The sequence below is a fragment of the Rhagoletis pomonella genome, unplaced genomic scaffold, assembly GCF_013731165.1.
Source record: "Rhagoletis pomonella isolate Grant_MI unplaced genomic scaffold, Rhpom_1.0 Rhpom_scaffold_00002, whole genome shotgun sequence".
Classification (NCBI taxonomy): Eukaryota; Metazoa; Arthropoda; class Insecta; order Diptera; family Tephritidae; genus Rhagoletis; species Rhagoletis pomonella.
This window is the reverse complement of record NW_023458556.1, coordinates 62,270,297-62,294,072: the sequence shown is the minus strand read 5'-3', so window position 1 is coordinate 62,294,072 and position 23,776 is coordinate 62,270,297. Positions and strand designations below refer to the sequence as shown.

Genomic DNA, 23,776 nt, shown 5'->3' with positions numbered 1-23,776 from the left:
AAATTTGGCAAATTGCTTAGCGGCGGTATGAATACGAAATTAAGTAGTAAATATAAAAATGAAAATAAAAATGCAAATGAAAATAAAATCAAAAACAAGTAAAAATCAATGAAGAGCAATAACAAAGCAACAATAATAAAAATTAACGGTGTTAAAGGCGAATAAGTAAGAATATGCAGCAAGCCGTGATTGACTTTGATATTCATGAAAAATTTAAGTAAAAATAAAAGTTGCATTAGTTGCTTGTAAGAATTCCACTAAAAAATAAATGCAAACCAGTAAAAATTAAACAGAAATTATTGAAGTAAAAATTTAATTGCTGTCGATTGCTCATCATTGAGAAAAAAACGGTGTCGTAAATTTCAAAACGTTGGAATATTAATATCAAGAGCTTACTAAAAAAAAAAATCCGAGTGGATATACGACAAAACAGTTACTGACGCAAAAATGCACCAAACTTGAATAATATGAATTCTAATGCGATCATACATACATACATACCTATGTACGTAAATAAAAAATAATAATATATTCTACGAACAAAAAAAGCACATACACCAGTAAAATTTTAGATTTGTGTAGTGTACTTATAAAAAAAATATTATATGTATGTTGATTCAGCACAAAAAAAATATTAAATAGAAGTAAATTGAATGCAATCACTACTAACTTGCCTAGCCAAGTAAATACACACATATGCAGTTAATGTAAATACATCCACAACATTTTAACTAGAATGTGAAAAAATTCAAACGCTTAAACTAAGCAGATATGCTTAAATTATACTCGCATGCAACAACAACTTTAAATACTTTGAATTCGCAACGAAAAAGTCCGACTAACTGCTAAATAAAATTGTAAAATTTCAAATACAAACAAAGGTAAATTTTTAACACAAAATATTTGCGTTATGAAAACACTTAAATATGTGCCTATGGTAAATATTTGGAATTTATGTATGAAAATATGTTGACTAAACACGCAGCAGGTTTGCATTTATAAGCTGCTGCATTCGAAATTTCATAAAATGGGTAGGCGCTTAAAAACTTTGTTTTCTAATAAAATTTTTGTGCAGCCAATTATGAAAATATATAGCGGCTTTATATTTTACACTTAACTCCATAGATTGCTGTCGCTTTCTATTATTTGTGAGTATTTTATAGGGCAATTGACTCGGTTTTTACAAACTGGTCTCAGCCGTTTTTTTTGAATATTTTAGGCGGTTTTATTTGAAATATTAGGGGTATTCTCGTAGTCTTGCAAAGCCATTGCGCGGTGAATGGATTGCACGCTCTGCAAAGCTGTCTACAATTCGAAAATTAAAAAAATTATATTGGCATTAATAGAGATCATTGAGGTGAGCGTAGCGGTATATTTTTTTGGGGATGGAAACAACAACTACAAAAGTTATTAAAGGTCAAAGTTCAAATAAAGCACGTTTTAAATCAGAATTTCTCAAAAACCCTTTCATGGATTTTTTAAATTAAAGAGTATTGAATTCTCTAGCGAATGATATCAAAATTTTCCATGAAAGGGTTTTTGAAAAATTCTGATTTAAAAAATGCTTAATTTGAACTTTGACCTTTAATAACTCTTGCAGTTGTTGTTTCCCAAAATAAAAATATACCGTTATGTTCAGCCCAATAATCTATATCGATACTCATATATGTATATATATATATATTTTTTTTTTTAATTTGAGAATTGTAGGTATTCTGCATTTGCTCCCTCATTGAGTAACTTACTATTTTTTAAGGACGCATTTTATTAAAAAATATGAAAAAGCTTTCATTAAGATAGACAAAACAAAATGTTCATTGAGCTTGGTATTTTAAATGGTAGAACTCAAAACATTGTGTATGAAGGGCAACGTTGCAGCTCTTGCACATATAGAGTTGCCAGACCTGAAATGCCGGAAGGGGTATCGATAAGAACAATTTTTGTGATTTGGGGTACAATTGAGAAAGAAAAAGGGGTATTTTTCGGTGGACAAATAAAACTAAATGTATTCAACAGAAAATTGATTTATTCGCTTATAGAACAATAAAAGCGTTCATAAATACAAATTCCATATCATTTGAACAAAACAAAGTTACACTGGCGATCAAAACTGAGTGCATGGTGATTTTATTTAAAATATGTATTTACTATGTTATAACATGTTAATTGTTTGGTTATTTTTTATAAAAATATTTTTCATGCTTTAGCCAAAGCCAAATAACTTAAACTTTCAAACTTAATACAAACTCTAGAAAAATGCGACAAATTTCCATAAAAACTTTGGATTTTTTAATCTGAAAGAGATTTTAGTAAAATAAGTGCAAGATTTACGCGGCTAAAGACCATGTAGTGTAGTGAATTTGAAGAAAATGCGCAAGACCGTTTACAAAAAAAAATTTAAAAATCAACGCCAGCTTTTATAAATTGCATTTCTTATATGAAAAAATCGCTGTTTAAAACTTGCACTCATTTTAAAAAAAATTTCATGGGGCATGTAACTGCGTATCCAAGAATTCAGATTAAAAAGTCCAGAATCTAGATGGAAATTTGTTGCATTTATTAAAATTTTTTATTAAGTTTGCAAGTTTGATTGAGGCATGTATATGGTTTTGTTTAAAGCAAGAAAACTATTTTTACGAAAAAATTACTTGCAAAACATTGTGGATATTTGAAAAAATTGCCATGCACTCAGTTTTGATCGCCAGTGTATGTACATAAAAAATGTTCATATATGTACATATCTATATATGTACATATGTAAACATACACTGAGAGAAAAATCAACCAAAGATTGGTTCACATTACCAAATTCAAACTTGAAAAGAGATCAACGTGATTTTGGTTATTATTAACAATGCCTTGGTAGATATTTTCAACAATGATTTGGTTATTTTGACCCCAATTTTATTTACATTAACCAAACTTTTGGTTGGCGATTTTTCTTTTGAATACGTTTGTGTTCTGCACTTCACAGATGCTTTTCCATAATTCGGAGATACAAAAAAAAGTTTTTATTATCATTCTAGCATATTGCCTCTGGCGGGATTATCAAATAAGAGGAAGCATCTCTACACACTCAGCTACAGCCGCTTTATAAATTTATCTTCAAATGTTCAACTTGAAGCAATTTTCTTCGTTGTTTGATTTGGTTCTGAATTTCGCAGAGGAATTAAGTAATTAAGAAAGAAAAAGAAAAAAAAGTAATTAAGAATTAAGAAAAACCAAAAACAAAAAATTAAAAATTATGTATCGCGCTGACGGCACTGGTACTGCTGGCAGCCAACAATTGTTCTCAAATGTTCAACCTGAATCACATTTCTTACAGTCGGCTTATTGACCATGAAAAAATCAAACCATAACTTGGTTGAAAAAACCATTGTGCTTTTGGCTCAGTGTATTCAGCCTTGAATATGGCATAATATTTTCAAATAAAAATTGTACTTTTCGTTCAACTTTGATTCAACTTATCGCCGGTGAAAGGGTGAACAATGCAAACACGCTTTAAGCCAAACTTGAACCGAAATAAAAATTTGTGGCAATTTTTATCTCGCTCTTATCCTGCCAAAGATGAAATAGTATCTCTGCCCCCTTATGTGTCGGATTTGCAGAGTGTACATGATTTACAGGAAAAGCGACCTCCATAAATCTTGCCCTGAATTAAGACATCCGTGATCGTATAATACTCGATTCCAAATCAAATTTTGAGTCAACACAAACACACACAACACAAATAACATATTATTGATGTTATCAAATTTAAAATTGCCAACCAGTTCTCAATTTTTTGCTAATAAGGTGCCTATTATTTTGATAAAAGGCACATACGGTAGTAAATAAAATGCGAAAAGATTTTTAAAATAATCATGTGGCGATATGGATACTCAATATTGTCCCGCTGAACCTGTGCCTGCTTCGACATGATAACTAAGACTTATATAGATCCAGTCGATTTTTCAACCTTGAGTTGCGGCTAGCGTTGGATAAATCGAACACGTAACTTTAAACATGTGCGCTGCACATTATATTGTCATTATAAAAAAAAATAAAAATTTAATATATATTAGGGATGTTAATTTTTCTGCTTTTTCCGATCCCAGGATTTTCGGGATGGCGTTGTCACAATCCCGGTATCCCGGGATTTAGATATTCATTACTTTTCAACAACTTGTGTCAAAAAAATTGATTCTATATTGTTTGAGAAGTCCTCCTACCATGAAAATAATAATAAATGGGTTTGAAACCAACTTTTTTATATAAAGTAGCGTTTTTATTTTTTCTCTATGACCGCAGGATTTATTTTGATGGACATTGTAAATTCATAGATATGAATAATTCCAAAAATTGTTAAAAAAAATTCAATGCGATTTAGAATAAAAATATGGGTAACAAATGCAATAGGAAATTTCTTTAGAATTTAAAAAAATTTAAACTTTTTGGATTCACAAGGACGAATAGGTAATTTTTATGCCGACAAAGTTAGAAAAACGAAACTGGAGGATGTTATCGAGTTTATATAAGCCCTTAACATATAATTTTTTCAAAAACAAATATTGCGAAATTTTAAGGATAAAATTTCAAATGACATTTTCAATATTTACCAGCACTTCTGCACCAAAAACTTGAATCTGTTTAAACTCTGCAGAATTTCCTCATTAATTTTATACCTGTACTTCTTCTCCAAGCACATTTCTCTGAGTTTTTTAAATCATTTTTAAATTACTGACGTCAGAGTGAGAAACTAAAAACGCAATTTTACTATATTTGGCCCATGGTTTCGCTAATATATTGATATTTGTGTTTAAAATTTACTATCTCGCGGTATTATATGTATAATGAGCTAGACATTTATAAAAAAATACTGGTCAAGAAAAGGAGTTTCTATTACTGCCATCAGTGCAAATTACAAATCCCGAAAATCCCGGGATTACTTGCCAAGAATCACGGGATTTTCGTGACCTTAAAAAGTCCGGTATCCCGGGATTAACATTTCTAATATGTGCATACAAAGGGTACGAGCACCTAACACACATGGGCGTAGCCAGGTAGGGGCAGGGGGGTGCTCGAGCCATCTTCGCAAACTTCGACATAACTTCGTCTGATTGGAAACAATTAAAACTCTTAATACTGGTAGAGTAAATGTTTACGGTGCCAGGATAAAACTGCATTATTTCTTTTAATTCTAAATTGTTCGATTGTGCGAATTCTTGCTTAAATAAGTGAAAACCGACATTTATAGAAGTAAAGATAACAAAAATCAAAGAAAGTAAATAATTGTGTGGTTGATTTTGTCTAATAATATTTGTAAATACGTATGAATAAAACAAACAATTGACCTCTGATTGTTATGCAATATTATCTGCTGGTTTAGAAGTACGTACATATGTATGCGTTTATGTGCATTCAATGATTCAATATGTATACAGATTTTGTAAGCGGAAAAAATGCTTTTGCATTATTCCATTCTTCTACCCAGAAAATAATAGATACTTGAATAAAGATATATTTTCTTGAAATATTTATGTATATATGTATGATGCAATGGAATATTTCTACTTCTCAAAGGTCATTGTCATGTGCTGAATTAAAGTGTTGTGTCATGAGATACATACATACATATATCTACTCACTCAAGGATGAAGCTATTTATTAAAATAGATTTGAAGCTTGAGTTTAGTATTGATAAATGGAAAATAGTTTATGCATTTTGTCTGCGATGTGCTTTGCATAGATAATTTAAAAAAAGTGCTTCGTGGTCCAAGCTATGCATGCATATGTATGTATGTATGTACATTAGACTGCATCACTCCGCATACAAAAAAAATCGGTACAGTTTTTCCATTGGAATTATAAAATCTATTATATTTTAAGACGACCACCAAAATATTTCGGAAAAATATTAAGATTTAAGCGACCTGGACCGATTTGAAAATACCTCCAAAAATGGAGCTTTTATGACTTCCGTCGAAATATTTCAATAAGTTTTACGTGAGCTGAGGCGAGTTGAATATATCTCCAAAAATCGAGTTTTTTATATATAAAATTTGTTTTAAACAATATTTTTTATTTGAGATTGGAAGGTTTACATAAAAATATTATAAACGAAATAAGAATAATGAGATCTTTGAAGATATTTTTAAATCGGTCCAACTCCGTAAATCTTAATATTTTACGAAATATTTGGCGGCTATCTTAGAATATAATACTTTTCACAGTCGTGTGGTTAAACCTGGATTTTTTTGGTGAGTTACCGTAATGCACATATACATATACATTCATACTACAGTGCGTGTGTGTATTTGTTCTAATATATTTATGTAACACCCTTGCCGTATAATGGCATTTGCTTTTGCCATGATATCTTATAAGTATTTTTTTCAAAGCGGCTGACGCATTGCCGTAAGCAAATAACGTAGACAAAAGTTAATTTAAAGTAATTGAGCCATTTGATTGTTCACCAGCTGCCTAGTTTGGTTAATCTCCTTTTTGCAACCGAGTTTTTTTTTCTAGATTCTCATTTAATTATTTCTTCTTCTCACAAGCTAGGTGCAGGAGCTGTGGAAATTAATTCGTACATATCTGGATAAAAATTTCTCTTTTAAAATTTGATTGAAAATTTCGCAAATATTTAACACTAGTAGAGATATATTTCTCTCAACACAAGATTTGGTATGTACATAGAAGTATAACCAAATGTATTGTATTGGTATGTATATGTATAACCAAATCGTGTGTTGAGAGAAAAATATTCAGTTGACGTAGCTAAACTATTTTCTCAGTGCAGAAACACCCAGATGTACACAGAGAAAAGTATTTAGTTACGTCAACTAAATACGTTTATCTCAACACCTGATTTGGTTATACACAGTTACATTATTTTGCTATAGTTACAAAAGTTGCTGTTGAAAGATAAATATATACCTGACACTTTTCTCAGTGTACTAAATTAGTATATGTATATGTATAAGAAATGATTGCAGTATTCCCATAAACACTTAGGTGAGTTTTTGTGCTGAATTAATAGAAATTTCATTAATCGGGATTTCTGGCTATAGGGACGGTAACGAGAAAGCTTTTTGGGGCCGCTGCTGTACGTTTGAAGTTGATAGGGAAACATTCTCACATTATCCTTGTCTGCAATATGATGAAGGTTAATCTCTGACTTAATTGTAAGTATATGTCCGATATGATTTGATATTTATACCAAAAGCAGGTAGGTAGTCTCATACTAAACCATCAAGCGTTTCATCATTTCTATTAATATCATTGGAGGTAATTCTGGAAACCAATGTCAGATTCTTTTTTAACGTAAGCGCCTACCTTACGGGAATATCCACGTAATCGCCCCTTTCGTTCTTTGATAGCAATGATGGAAATATCATAATTAATGTAAATACGAAAAAGGTCCCAACTGTTATCGTAACTATGACGATGCTCGGGATGAACAAGTTTAACTTATCCACCGACTATTCACGGGGTGATGAATTCGGAACTCAGAGGCCCTATAATTCGGAGGTCGATTAACACAGGCAGTTCTGCTTCAAATCATTATAATATAGCACCAACTATTGCAGCTTAGTGTAAGTTTTCCTGGACCTTAAGCGAGATAATAAAGACCTTCCTCACTGCACTAGTTAACCAGTACAAAAACTGTGGTCTGAATGGGAATTCAGCTACGAATGCGTTAGTTCTCTTTAGTAGATTGTAAAAGCCTATCGAAAATAAGGCCAAGTATCTACTTAAGAGTGGTTGTCGACAGTAAGCTGCTCTAGAATGGCAACACAGAGGAACACATTAAGAACTCTGCAACGTCACTTTTCACTTGCGATAAGGCGATAGATACATATATCAAGGTGGTTCTCTCCAAAAAAGCAACACTGGAGATGTACGGTAACTATCCGTTCAATTATATTTTATGAAGTCATACAGATTCCACTCAAAAAATTAACAGTATATAGAGACATACAAAGAATTCAAAGACCGCAGAATAATAAATAAGAATTATCCTTTTCTCCACACCTCGAGATAACCTGCCTGATTACATAAAATTTTAGGCAGTCCGCCCTCAACTTAAAGGGAGAGCCAGAGGAGGAGTTTTCAAACTGGACCCGAAGCTAGAGAAAGCTTTTCAACTCCATGACTACAAAAATGCGCATATATACATATGTACATATATCACTTGACCAGTGTTGGCTAAACAGGAGACAGCTCAGAGCCTCCCACTGACAGTCAGACAGCCCAGAAAGCTTAAGACTCATTCGACTACCGCACAGATTGCTTGAGCTGGCCGAGAATTATAGAGTTCAATCCATGTGGGTGTCTGAACACTGGCATAATGAAGGGAAAGCTGACGAAATGGAAAGACAAGCAATGACTAGCCACATCTCCATTGGAAAGATAATAAGTATACCGTTTTTAAAAAGGTGATCACATCAATAACAGGAGATCACATGACTTTGGCGGTTGCAATGAATGTTGGAACTACCTTTCCTACTAATAGGAAACAAATATAGGTGATCTTTAAATCCAAAAAAAAATTCCAACTTTATAACAACTTTTTAAAACAAGTCTGCGATTATGTAATTGGCCTAAGCAATACTGTCATGACATTCTCTGCATTCAAACCGGTTTGAGGCATTTGCACAAAACCACACTGCCGTCATAATATTTTGTGTTTAAAATTAATTTGCGAGTGTATTAAAGTGTGTTTAGAAAGGCCGCAGTTAGATTTACCATACAAAATTTCAATTCTTAATTGCTGGATTAGTGCTTAATTGAGTGCTAATTTAATGTATTTTTTAGGCAACACTGCTCGGTATGTTTAATTTTGACTTTGAGGTATGTTTATTGAACAAATAGCGATCAGCTGTTTGCTTATGGCCCTCTTTTGCAGCTGATATTCCATCATGAATGAAAAATTGTATTTCCAATTCCACCTCATTTTCGGAAAACTTTATTTTAAAGTAAATAATTGTACCTAAAAAATAGATATGTGTTTCAATATGTAATATTAAAGAAAATAAGAGGATAAATAACCTTTCTCTTCGATACCATATCAACTTCTGGACTCACAGTAAACAAGTTTAGCTATAAAATGAGGCTCTTCGAGCAGTTCGAGACAAGGTTTTCGAAAAGGTGTGCTTGTACCGAATTACCTTCAAACTAAATAAAGGTACGATTGCACCAACTTTTCCATCACTGTAACTAATGGATCAGATGAAGGCGTGTGAACACAAAAAAGTGGTAGCTCAATTAAAGGATACATATGTAATTGCCTCAATTAAGCTTCTGTCTAAACTTAATATTAGTGTCTTTTATGGCAGGGTGCTGACTGCATTAATTTTTTTTACTCCCTTCCCTCTCTCGCCTTAAAAAAACTGGTTTCATGCAGCATGCTCATAAGAGTTTGTTTTGGGCCATTGAATTCAAGTCATTTCGAGTTTTCTATAGTTAAGTCCTTCCTGCAGTGTAAGCTTTTTGGCCGTTTTGCAGTTAAAGTGAAACTTTTTTATTTGCAATTAACTGTGTGATCCGCGGCCATCAATTTGAAAAAACCTAAAGTGTGGCTTTTACTTTTGCCATTTCTCTATTCATTACTATGCTTTCTTTCTTGCCTTTTGTACAGGAACATCAAAGAGCGCCCAGCAGCGGAATGATGAAAAAGTAAGCAACAACTGTTATAGCCAAGTTTAACTATGTGCTTGTTCGGTTCTATATGTAGCATCGTAATTTTTGGCAAAAGGAGCCTCGTCAACTGTGACAATAGTCATGACTGGCATGAAACGACGATGCCCTGCCTCCACAAGTCATAGTTTTCGCTGCCATAAACAAGCCTTGGCAAACCCGTGAAAATGTCGTAAACATATAATTCTTGTTGATGCAAAACACACGCTGGTCGCTTTCCGCTTGCTGCTGCTTAAGCTGATGACGACTACTTTCCAGACTCTGCAGGGCGAAAGTTTTTAGTATCACTTCTACGCGTATTCTCCTTGTCTTTCCACTTCCTCTCGACATGAAAAGTTGTCGTAAAAGTACTATATTGTTATATAAAAGCTTCGCGCGCCAGCATCTTCTTCTTGCTTTCCGCTTTCAGGATGCATCCTCCATCTGGCCTCTCTCACAGCGTTCAATTTGCAGAATGCAGAATGCACTTCGTTTGTTCGCTTGCGTGTTTGGGAGCGGTTGGTGTATGTGGGCGTACAATGCTGCTCAGTAAGTACCTAATACTCGTATAAAGCTGTTGAAACTAGCGCTGTTCCTCCTCCTAAACTCCGCCTCAACGCTGCGATTTTTGTGCTGTGAAAAACCCAAGAACATTTATTCATACTTTTTTACTCGTACAAATGGCAAGTAATGAATATGATTAATGATATTCTGTGTAAAAATCTGTTCTCTTGTTTACATTTCAAGCATTATTAATTAAAACTAATTTAACTTTTTGTGCTACTAACTCATTGTAATTACACTACAAATGTGGTTGCAATGTTGCGTTTCATAAAAGTATGAACATAGTTGAATAAGTTGGATGTGTTTCACAAGCAATTTATTAACAAACTACGACACGAGAAGTGCTGTTCACTATTTAGAATATGAAAGAAAAGTAGCTATATAATTGCTGGATTTTCAAAAATTAGTTAAGTTTTTCGTACAATTATTCCTGGATTTAAGAATTAAAGATTGCATTTTGATTAGTATCTACGAGTACGCACATATGTACATATGTCTGCTATTTTGCTGCAACTTATCATATTTTTTTTACAGTGGGTTAAGGCTTCCACTTTTTGGTAAAAAAATTAATTGCTGAAATTTAAATACATACATATTCTTCTTCTTTATTGGCGCTGTAACCGCCTAAGTGATTTTGGCCGAGTCCAAATCAGCACGCCAGTCATTTCTCTTCTGTGCTAACTGACGCCAATTGGAAATGCCAAGTGAAGCCAAGTCCTTCTCCACCTGCTCTTTCCAACGCAGAGGAGGCCCTCCTCTTCCTCTGTTACTAGCATCGCGGCCCGCGTTGAATATTTTTAGAGCAGGGGCGTTTCTGTCCATTCGAATGACATGGCCAAGCCAGCGGAGCCGCTGAATTTTAATTCGCTGCACTATGTCTATATCGTTGAAAAGCTCATACAGCTCATCGTTAAATCGTCTGCGATATTCGCCATCAGCAACGCGTAAAGGTCCGTAGATCTTTCGCAGAATCTTTCTCTCGAAAACTCCAAGAGCCGCCTCATCAGAGGCTTTCATTGTCCATGCCTCCGCGCCATACACCAGAACAGGCATGATGAGTGACTTATAGAGCGTGATCTTTGTACGACGAGAGAGGACTTTACTTCTCAATTGCCTACTTAGCCCAAAGTAGCACTTGTTGGCAAGAGTGATTCTCCGTTGGATTTCAAGGCTGACATTATTATTGGTGTTAATGCTGGTTCCCAAATAAACGAAGTCGTCTACTTTTTCAAACTTGTAACTGTCAACAATGACGTGGGTGTCAAGACGCGTATGCTCTGACTGTTTGTGTGATGACAGAGGTACTTCGTTTCGTCCTCGTTCACCACCGGACCCATTCGCTTTGCTTCCCTATCCAATCCCGAGAAGGCAGAACAGACGTAGCCCTTGTTTTTACCGATAATATCGATGTCGTCGGCATACGCCAGCAATTGTACGCTCTTGTAAAGTATTGTGCCTGAGCGGTTCAGTTCTGCGGCTCTTATTATCTTCTCCAACATCAGATTAAAGAAATCACACGAAAGGGAGTCCCCTTGTCTGAAACCTCGTTTGGTATCAAACGGCTCGGAGAGGTCCTTCCCTATTCTGACGGAGCTGGTGGTATTGCTCAACGTCATTTTACACAGCCGTATTAGTTTCGCGGGGATACCAAATTCAGACATCGCGGCATAAAGGCAACTTCTCTTCGTGCTGTCGAAAGTGGCTTTGAAATCGACAAATAGATGGTGTGTGTCGATCCTATTCTCGCGGGTCTTTTCCAAGATTTGGCGTATTGTAAATACCTGATCTATGGTGGATTTTCTAGGCCTAAACCGACACTGGTAAAGTCCAATCAGCTCGTTGACGGTGGGCTTCAGTCTTTCGCGCAATACACTCGATCAGACCTTATAACCTATGCTTAGAAGCCTGATTGCGCGGTAGTTGGCGCGTATAGCGGAGTCGCCTTTCTTGTGGATTGGGCAGAGCACACAAAAATTCCAGTCGTCGGGCATGCGTTCATCTGACCATATTCTGCATACGAGCTGATGCATCCACCTCATCAGCTCCTCGCGGCCGTACTTGAATAGCTCTGCTGGCAGGCCGTTAGCTCCAGTAGCTTTGTTGTTTTTCAGCCGCGTAATCGCTATTCGTACCTCATCATAGTCAGGCGGTGAAACAGCTACTCAATCATCATCGACTGGGGACTCGGGTTCGTCTTCTTCACTACTGTCAGCGCTGCTGCCGTTCAGTAGGTTGTAAAAGTGTTCCCTCCACAATTTAAGTATATTCTGGACATCGGCCACTAGGTCGCCATTGTTGTTCTTACAGGAGTTCGCCCCTGTTTTGAAACCTTCCGTAAGTCGCCTAACCCTCTGGTAGAATTTTCGGCCGTTCTTCCTGTCGGCCAGCATCTCAAGCTCTTCGCACTCACGTATTTCGGCCTCTCTCTTCTTATTGCGGCAAATACGTCTCGCTTCCTTCTTCAGTTCCCTATAACGGTCCCACATGGCTCGCGTTGCGCCCGATCGCAGCGTGGCCCTGTAGGCGGCATCTTTTTTCTCTGCGGCTTCTTGACATTCCTCATCGTACCAGTTGTTCTTTCGGGCTCGCTGAAATCCAACTACTTCTTCGGCGGCGGTACTTAATGATCGGGAAATGTGGTTCCACTGCTCGCGTATGTCGGATTGTTGAAGAGTGCTCTCAGAGAGCAGTGAGTCGAGTGGCGAATAAATTGGCCGTCTGTTGTGATTGCAGCTTTTCGACGTTAAGCTTTCCTAGCATTATTGGGCGCACATTTTTTGCTGCACAGAGGCGGGTGCGTATCTTGGCTACAACAAGATAGTGGTCCGAGTCGATGTTTGGCCCTCGGAGTGTACGTACGTCTAAAACGCTTGAAGAATACCTTCCGTCTATCACAACATGATCGATTTGGTTTCTCGTTTTTCGATCTGGAGACAGCCATGTAGCTTAGTGGATTTTCTTATGCTGGAGCCTAGTACTACATATTACCATGTTTCGGGCTCCGGCGAAGTCGATCAGCCTCAGTCCGTTATCGGACGTTTCGTCGTGGAGGCTGAATTTTCCGACAGTGGCGCCAAAGATCCCTTCCTTGCCCACCTTGGCATTAAAATCGCCAAGCACGATTTTGACATCGTGTGGGGGCAGCGCTGATATGTACGTTCCAAGCGCTCATAGAAGAGATCCTTGGACGCCTCATCCTTCTCTTACGTCGGGGCATAGGCGCAGATGAGCGAGATGTTGAAGAATCTAGTTTTGATGCGGATTGTAGCTAGACGTTCGTCCACCGGGGTGAACGCCAGTACTCGGCGACGGACTGTCTCTCCTACCACGAATCAAACACCGAATTTGCGCTCCTTTACGTGACAACTGTAGTAGACGTCGCAAGGCTTCACGATTACTTTTCCTTGCCCCGTCCATCGCATTTCTTGGATGGCGGTGATGTCAGCCTTTGTCTTCCCGAGGACATCAACCAGCCGGGCAGAGGCACCTTCCCCATTAAGGGTCCGGATATTCCAGGTGCATACCCTTAAATCATAGTTTATACGTTTGCCGTGGTCGTCATCAGAAAAAGGGGGTCTCATCCGAGGCTGTTTTTTGTTTTTCATTGGGCGGGGTTTTAACGTGGCGGGACCCAAAGCCAGCGCACGCGAAGTTTTACGCCTTCTCACTTTCGCTCGCTCCCAAACGGGGGTTTGGCTGCTACCCAGCGGATACGTGGATATAAATATCCGGACGTTGTGAGCTGCGATTTGAACCGTACGCACAAGAATCGCTTCTGGCCACTCCCAGGTGAATGGCAGTCAAAAGTTTTCCACTTCTGCGCACGGAACCATCCTCCTTATACATACATACATATTAGACGGTCCCAAAAAAACCAAAGGTGTTTTTTAACGCATACCCCCTAATTTTATTAGTTTTGATTAAAATTTATCCGAATCAAATTTCATGCAATTTGGACCACGGCAACCCGCGCCCACTTGCAGTCAAAGTTATCAGAATGTGCTTTGTGCGGTGCGCGTGTTTCGTTAATTTACTCATTTTATTTCTGTATAAGGCGGTAACACTACAGTACTAGGACATAATATTCAGTAAATTTGGGTGTTTACCAGATAGTCAGGATTTTAACCAAAGGACCATAGATTGTAATATATTTCCAAAAATTTAGACAAAATAGGGTTGTATGGGTATCAATTGAAAATAGAATTCGAAACAATATCAATTATAACTTTTGTTTTCAATTATGCTCTTGGAACATGTCAAAAATGTCCTTTTAACTTTTAATGCATTTTGAAGAATCTTAGTTTAATTAAAATCCTATTAATACACATATATAAAAATCATGATTTTCAAGAATTCTATACCATTTCTACAAAAAAGCGGCTTAAAAATCAATAAAAAGAGGACTTGACGAACCGATTTCCAGGTCTGAAGCCACACCGATTAGGTACAACCAGTATCGCCGATGGGAGCTTATACGCAATGCTAAGTAGGCTTATGCCGGGCTAATTGGGGCACGCTGCGGGATCTCCGCTCCTGCGAAATACACAGATTTTCCAATTTTCGGCATGTAGCCAACAGACCAAATTCTGCTTAAAAGCTGGCACATGCCTAACTAAATACTAGCACTTCGCTACCAGTTTTGAACAGCTCAATCTTAATTCGCCTTCCTCTTTTAGATATCCGCCCTACTGAGTGCATTCTGGTAGAATGCTAACAACTTGGCGACCCAAAAAAAAACCCTTGCAAAAGCTTTTGTATTCGCAATTGAGTAAATGTAGCAAAAAGGGATTATTTGCAAAAAGCGTACATAACAAATCAGCAAAAGCGAAATGTTGGCTTTTTAACAAGTATTTGAATTTTGCTAAGAAGTTTGCTCAGCAGTTGCGGATTATGCCAGCGGGTCGAATGGTTAGCAGAGTTCAAGTCAAGAAAAACATTCTTCTTTGCTACCATAAGAACACTGCATAGCGTGTACTTATTTTTTAAACACTTTCTAAAGTTTACTCTTCAGTCATTTTTATTTTAACGTTTAGGTCAGCCATAAAAATAAATGCAAAAAAAAAACACGTTACCTTAGTGTTTCAAACTTTTTTTGTTATTGAAGTTTTAATGGCGCGCCGTCTGCCACTATTGCGAAATTTCAATATGCATGCAACATTAGAGTTGAAAAGAATTTTTTTAATTTATATTTTGCTTTGCTCTAATTTCTTTACAGAATTTCCCACAACGCTGCTGTTTGAATTCTGCAGAGTGGGTCAATTCGTGGTGGTGGCGAGACTTAAAACGAAAGGATTTGCGAAAATATATTTATCTACATCAGCATACAAACATACGTTTAGTATATACATACATATGTACGTACGTATGTACGTAGCAGACATTAAAATGTGCGCCACAAGGCAACGGGCTATCGAATGCGCGCTATGCATGCGAGCGAGCAGCGTGTAATGTGATATTACTTGGTGTGTGTTTGTCCTTTCATCCTCCATCCCCACCCTGCTGTCCACACCGTTGCGATTAATGCAATATGTAGGACGCACGTACATACATATGTATGTATGAAATTCTCATGCGACTTGAAAAATAAAATTGGTGTTGATTAAATAAATTATATGTGGAGAACAAAAACATCTTGTTTGAAGTGTAATAAAAATGAACTGTGCTTTTGCGTGCTTATAAATCATATAAAGCGACAGCCGCTACGCCGCTGCTGCATGTGAGCACGCATCGCACTCGTCGACGTATACGCAACTGGACCACAAGTCAAGGCGCTAAGCGAGGACTCCATTTGTGGGTCACGCACCTCGTCACCTCGTGTGTAAGTAAATGGATTGTGATAGCAGGCAATAGGGAGAGAAAAAAAAACAACTTACAGCATTGGTGTTACAATGTTTTTGAGAGTGTATTAGTGCTAAGTGAATTTAATTTATGTAAACAAAAGTGGTGAACAAATACAATTTGTAGCATTAGCGAATAAATAATAACAAAAACAAGTGAATTAAAAGGCAAACTAGCTAAAGTGTGCATTTGAAATAAACAAAATTACATACAACCTAAATATTCCCTGCTGGCTAATATCGTAATTGTACTCACTCATACAGTGAAATTGGAAAAATCCCATACACCCACGCGGCCCATGTATGGGAAGTATGCAACCTATTATTAGCGAATGCTAAGGGTGTATATTTAATAGTGCTAATAGCAAATAAATAAATATTTAAAGTACTGACTGTGCGGTTTCCGTTGAATGAATCCTGGCGGTGCACTTAATGAACGCCTCAGTTGATCCATGAAGCCAACCACGAATGAACTGCGATTCTCGGTAAGTGTTATCTAGTTTCATTCTTTCAATGTTTTTTTGAATTAAATACTCGTACACATTATAGGGAAAATTTCATATTAGGATGCGTCGATTCGTAACAGGAAACATTTGAGGTATGCCTAACTTCGAACAAATTTCCGGAGGGGTTTTTCGCCACGACTCCGGCACGTGTATACAGATGGGTGCAAAATAGACAAGAGAGTGCGGCGTCTACCTAGAGCCGAAGTAAGTCCAATACGCTTTCGGATTAGGTTGTGTTGGAGTGTCTGCCTGCTTCCAATATAGGCTCAATAGGCGCTTTGTAGTAGTACCAGTAGCTGGATAAAGCGCAAGAATTTATGAATTCTTGCTTAGCATAGATCCGCTTCATAGACATAGAGGTGAAGGTGCACTGATCGTTGCATTTCCGACGGTAAGACAGGGCAGTGGCGACAGCATTCCCTTCAAAACTACACAGTTTTACCTTGTTCTTCGTGCACTGAGGTACCTAACTAACCGCGCTTCTAGCTGCCAAATAATTTTTTCTAACTCTCCGGAACAAGAAGAAAATAGTTCAAAATATAAAGCATGCGAATCCAAAAAAATTATTTTGTATTAAAATGAGGCAATATGGGATCAAAAGATCCCATCGAAATTTCCTATTCCATCCAAAAGTACTCTCAAAAACCAGTAGTCGCTGAAAATGTAAGAAATACTGTGTATAACTCCACGCTATAATCTTTATGATGACTGTGGCGTGGAAGGTTTTTCTTCCAAAAGCCTTGAAGGAAGGAAGTAATGATAGCGTTATTCGTAAATATGTGGATAACGGTATAAATTAAATGTATGTATTGCTACTTACCAAGAAATATATATCGATACACATATTTACGGATAACATATTGATAAACATAATTATTGATAAAATCTCGACAAAAACACTTATCGATAAATATATCTATGGATAATTATATCAATACAGGGATTAAAAAACACACTAGTAAAGATATTGGGAAAGTTATCGAAGAAAGATTTCGCAAATATTTGTACTGCAAACTTATCAACAAATAAAGTTAGCGAATTTGCCCAGATAGCAAAAAATCCGAAAGTGGACCCGACAAAGGAAAAAAGTGGATTAAATTCGGACGAAGGTTAACAAATCATAATATAAAACGGTAAAAAAAATGTCAGTTTACCATAAATTAAAGAAGACATAAACAATTTTTTCTATTTAATTTAAGGTCGCTTTACGAACAATTCATTCAATTTCATGTTGAGTTATAGAAGCAATTGGTGCTACTACTTATCAGACGTCCCACTCGTGAACATCCCACAAAACATGTATAACAGACCGTAAATAAAACTCGGTTTTCCAGCTGAAGCCCAGTTACATTTAATGTTTGACCTTGCGATTTTTTTACCACATGTTAAAGCAAAGCCTCAGAGAACACTGAAGGCTTTTAAATTAAAATGGAAGGTCTGTGGGATTCCTGACAGAAACAACAATTCTTGCTTCAGTTATATTGGTCATCATTTCCTTTACTACCAGTGTTGTTCCATTATTAAGGTTAGGTGGATCAAGGTAACGAAAGAAGAAGACAAGGTGCTCCAATTTTTAAATTGACTTGTGGTTCCAAAGTTATGGCTCTCTGAACGTATGCCGTCTATGAGAGGTGCTCTCATCACTCTCTGATATACAACAGGATATTCCGTTTTTCTCTCTATTGGCAATGGTTCCAAGGTTGTGGTTCCCTAATAAACTACATCTATGGGAGGTGCCACGAATCCTAGGAAACACGCACCCACATTCAATTTATTATAAACGCATACTTTGGAAATGTCTCCACACCAAATATCAATCTCATGCAATTTATGGTCCTAAAGATATAGCTGATTAAAAATTTCATGCCTATAGGATATGCCACGCCTCCTTGTCTGAATCCATTTTTATACCCTATGTTATGTCCAATCTATTCAGTAGTTCCGGAGATTAGTGAGTTGAAATGGGCCAACTGTATTCTATTCTATTCCCTGCATCACCTTTGCTCATTCTTTTAAAGAAGTTTTCAATGTACATTAGGGTGGTCCAAAAATGCATGTGAAAAAGTAAAGTCGGAATTTTTATGCTCTCACCCCTAGGATTCTTCTATACCGAAACAAATATAGCCATATTTTTTATTTTGAGAATAAAAAAAATATTTAGAAGTCGCTCAAAACGCCAAACATATGGTATAGAATTCTTAAAAATCAATATTTTTCTATCGGAAAACTCTGTTTATCTGTAAAGGATTCTCAGTACTAATACCCAATTGTTATTTAACCAATTTTTCAGCGCAACTATAATTTATAGGTCCTCCAAAAACCCACAAAAACCAAAAAAAAAACAGAAGAGAGACCAAGAAAAACTCGGCAGTGTTAAAAAATGGTTAAATAAATAATTGGGTATTATTATTGAAAGTCTCCTGAAGAGAACTAGACTTTTTCGATTGAAAAATATTGATTTTCAAGGATTCTATACCATTTCTACGAAAAGTTTTTTTATCCATATAAAAATACATGGAAAACTTTGAGCGCTTTGAGCGACCTCTATTTTTTGATTTCAAAATAAAAAAATAGCGACTTTACTGGTTTTGGACCACCCTAATGTATTTACACGACCTCTCTACAGTTTTAGATTTCTAGATTGTCATTAAGCAATTGATTGTATGAAAAAATAGCATATGATTTTTTCATTTTTACTGCAAACTATGTACATGTATTCGTACATCTGTGTATAACAGACATATCCACGTACATATTGAAAGTATACGCGCTTTGGAAATTTTCTTCACCTTCACATTGACCACTTCCATTCTCAACATTTAACCATCGAACATAAATAGTAATTGTCTGTTTCTGACAAATTTCAAATGAACTAACTGCTTTGCAATATAAATCTCCATGCAGACAAACTTACATACATACATTCATACATATATTTATTTTCGACAATAAATTATCGCCGTAAGCTCCTGAAGTGTAATACACCAATAGAATTGTAGTAAAATCGCGCTGTGGGCGTTTAATTGTCGCAACCAAATCGATTGTTTTGATAGCTTGGATCGCTTGCAGCAGTTGGAGATATCCAAGTTATGACAGTTGTAAATTGTATGTAAGTGACCTCCACCCCTGGCAGTGATAAATTTTCAAGTCGTTTTTGTTGTATTATTATTTGTGCTGATTTCGATGAATTTGTAATGTAGCCACCCATTCATGCATCCAAACAAATCTCCCGCAAATTGTGGATTGAATTCATATTTCTTTATAGCTGCATTAAGCAAAAGGTCGTACAAACATATGCATCTGCAAAATAAAATCATAAAAACAGACTAACTGTAGACATGTGTACATACATATGAGGCCATGAAAGCCAGAGTAGCCTAACTGAGATTTCAGTTTTTCGTATTCTTTTACTATAATATGTAGCATCACGTAGATGCAAGGAACTTTTTAGTAAAATCCGCATTTATATTTTTATGGATCCTTCTTTCTCATATTACTAAAAATTTTGATTTTAGATAGGCTCCTCTGGCCCTCATGGCCTCATTTGTAGATATGATTTCAAATATGTTAGACATATGTAAATACGTATACATGTATGTATGTGTGTATATAAAAAGGTAGTGACGCAAAACTGTAAATAACCGGGAAAAATAGTAATGTGATTAAAACGGAAAATATATATTAGATACTATTGTTTTGTTGATGCTTTGTTAATTAGTTATGCGGTTGCTTGCCCTGTGAGAAATTTTAGGCCCTAGTACCTCGTTGGTGCACTGTTAACCGAAATTACAATAATAATAAAATTTCCGTTGAAAGAAAGGAGTAGAGTTTGCGTTTTTAATTTTTTTAATTATTTCGAATAATTTTATTTACAATAAATATAAAAGAGCGATTAGAGAGGTCCGTATTCGTGGGGATGTAGCGAGCGATTAACTTTACATCTTTTCTTTCAATATAAGTAAGTTAGTTAGTCATATGTATGTACATACATATGTAAATACATACATGTAGGTTATAAATAAAACAGGATAAGTATACATTTTGGTAACTATTCAAACTTAAGTGTTTGAGGCTAAATAGTTCAATTCTAATATACGTTTTAATGTAAATATTTTTAAGAAATATATTAAGGTATTTTTAAATAATATTTTAATTAGAAGATATTATATTTAGATCCATGTCCTCAACACAACTATTTTAAGACTTCATTGAAGAGGTGAATTTTCTCCAGTACTTCCAGTTGGTATCCTTTGAAGAGTATTCAAATATTGACTTGTTTTATAGAGATCTCAAAAGGAAGCAGACGGCTGATTTAAAAATATGTTGTTACCTGGTGGTTAACCCAGCTTTGCTTGGAGCGCATATGCTTCTAAAGTTTCCAAGGTTTGCCAATCAAATAACGGTTAATTCGATAGTTTCAATTTGAAAATATGTGTATAACATGACGCCTATCCAATACTTAATACTTATTTTCCTACAAATTATGTCGGTGAAAAAAATACTATCGATGCATTAATATTTGAGCCTAATAAGTGACTCAGTATGCAGGGAAACAAAATAAAAAATAAAAAACTTTGAAATAATAATAGAATAATAGGAGTAATAGAATTCTAAACGAAAAATATTTTGGAAGCAAATTTAAATTAATATGACCATAAATACGGCTTTTTTAAATACCTCAACATCTGCGCCACCTCGAGGAATAATTTATACTTCACATTTAATTGACATCAGGTTCTGTGCTAAGTGTAAAGTTTCAAGTCTCAATCTCCGGAATATTTTCAAAAAGGGTTGCCTTTTATTTTCCATCCTCTATTTTTTTAATTTTTTTGTGAAGAAAATTAAGACATTATATTACTCTTTATGCGTACTTGAACAGTCCCTAAGGATATTAATATAAGGTTGCCACTTATTTCCCACTCCATAAAATTTAACTAAAATAACTTAACATGGTTATCAAATGAAAGGTAATTTTGAGAACTTTAATCCAGAAATATTTTGTTCAGGGTTGCCATGTTTTAATAACAATTTTTATCTCACAAGGTTCACCGAGCATCGCAAAAAAATATAGAAAAAAGGTCGTCCGTCGGCAGGCAATGGCAAACCTCCGAGTGTATTTCTGCCATGAAAAACAGCTTCTCATAAAAATACAATCGCCGTTCGGAGTCGGCGTAAAACTGTAGGTCCATCCCCTTTGTGTGACAACATCAAGGCGCACGCCACAAATCGGATGAGAAGCTCGGCCAAACACTAACATATGTGTAAGCGCCAATCTATATATATATATGTATATATAAATAAACACACTTTTTCCATATGTATTGAGAAGGCACTTTTCTGCCACGGATATGCTCCTTTAGAACTCTTTTCGGAGCCCTCCCACGGAGCATTAGCGCACCGCACAGGGAGCCCTAATTGTGCACCCTGCGGACTCCGCTGGTTTGCTGTGATGTAAAAATTTTCATTCACATGTGTATGCGTAGAATTAAAATTTCGATGGAATATTTAGTTATATATTTTAGCTATGGATAAAACTAGGGTTTGCAAAGAATTAATTGTACTAATTACTCCACATATTTTTAGCAACCGGTGCACAAATGCGCCCGGGTATAAAGATACTCGTCGAACAAGTTACTCATATGCCACGTCAAATGTATGTCTTATAAAATCAGGCATAGTTATCTAAATCTAAACAAGTAGCACAAAACTTGTTAAACATGTCAAACGGCATAAAGTGATATTAAACCTTTGATACGGTTTCACTCATTGCACTGTACATATGTACATATAAAGATATATCATCCAATTTAAAAAAGGTTAGGGCGTATTAGTAACCTTTTGACATGTATTGGAAAATTGCATAATTTTCACAAAATCGACCAGCACACCGTGCTTTATTGATACCCATATTGCTAATAAACATTGCCTCATTTTTTAAAGCAATTTATTAAATTAATCATATCCTCGAAATTTCATACTCATTTAAAAAATCCTGACGCCGATTAATTAGTTTGTGAACATATTAATTTTTTTCGTGTGTTTTAAATTATTTTGGTTTTCGCGCACGCTGGTATATTTGTCGATATCATTTATATTAAGTATATTTGTATGGTAAAATAAATGTATAGTGATATAAATCAATTAGGAGTGCAATTTGGTATAGTCGTTGTTCTGCTATACTCAATCCCGACTCTTGCGTCCCCGTTTGCGCACTCTAGACATTGTGAGCAACCCATGTGCGAGATGCAGTAGCCAATCCGAGTGGAGTCATGGATACCGGCAAAAAGAGAGGGAGCTTCAGTGGGGCCACTCCGACTTATTCCATTTAAGGGCTCCTTGAAGTATGCAACGTCTGTTTACCAGCAGGTGCGGCTGAAAGCGGGAATCTGCCTAGAAGTAAACGGTTCGATATATAAACGCTTATTCGGTTGCGAAACCACCCACGATCCAGCCATGCGTTGTGCGCAATGCTATCAAAATCGTGCTTGACCACTTCAATGCCAGGGTGGGTAAGGAAAGGATCTTCGGAATAACCGACGGAAAATTCAGCCTCCACAACGAAATGTCCAATCGACTTCGCCGGGGCCAGTAACAAGGTAGTATGTAGTACTAGGTTCAAGCATACGTGATTATTTCCAGATAGAAAAACTAGAAACCAAAAGAATCATGTTGTGATAGACGGAAGGCACGCTGCCAGTGTTTTGGACGTACGTACACTCCGATGCCCATACATTGATTGGGACCACTATCTTGTTGCAGACAAGAGACGCACTCGCTTCTGTGCAGTAAAAAATGTGCGCCCAAAAGGGCAAGGAAAGCTTAAGGTCGAAAAGCTGCAGTCACAACAGACGGCCTGCTCTCAAAGAGTACTCTTCAACAAACCGTCATATGCGAGCAGTGGAATCACATTTCATGCTCATTAAGTACCGCCGCCCAAGAAGTAATCGGATTTCAGCCAGCCCGAAAGAACAACTGAAGAAGGAAGCGAGACGTGTTTGCCGCAATAAGAAGAGAGAAATACATTAGTGCGAAGAGCTAAAGACATGGGCCGACAGGGAAAAGGCCGGAATATTTTATCGGAGAGTTAGGAGAGTAACGAAAAGTTTCAAGTGTGAACTCCTATAAGAACAACAATAGTGACCTAGTTACCGATGCCCCGAACGTGTTTAAATTATGGAGGGAACACTTTTTTACCCTATTGAATGGCAG

The 23,776-nt window shown here is 36.3% G+C and overlaps 1 protein-coding gene across 1 annotated transcript in view; it reads left to right on the top strand.

Moving 5' to 3' along the window:
* Positions 1 to 549: 549 nt before the first annotated feature.
* Positions 550 to 23,776, top strand: part of LOC118733932 — a gene marked incomplete in the record, with an annotated part of 328,743 nt that continues 305,516 nt past the window's right edge. The window contains 2 exon segments of the mRNA XM_036463569.1: positions 550 to 881; positions 15,440 to 16,546.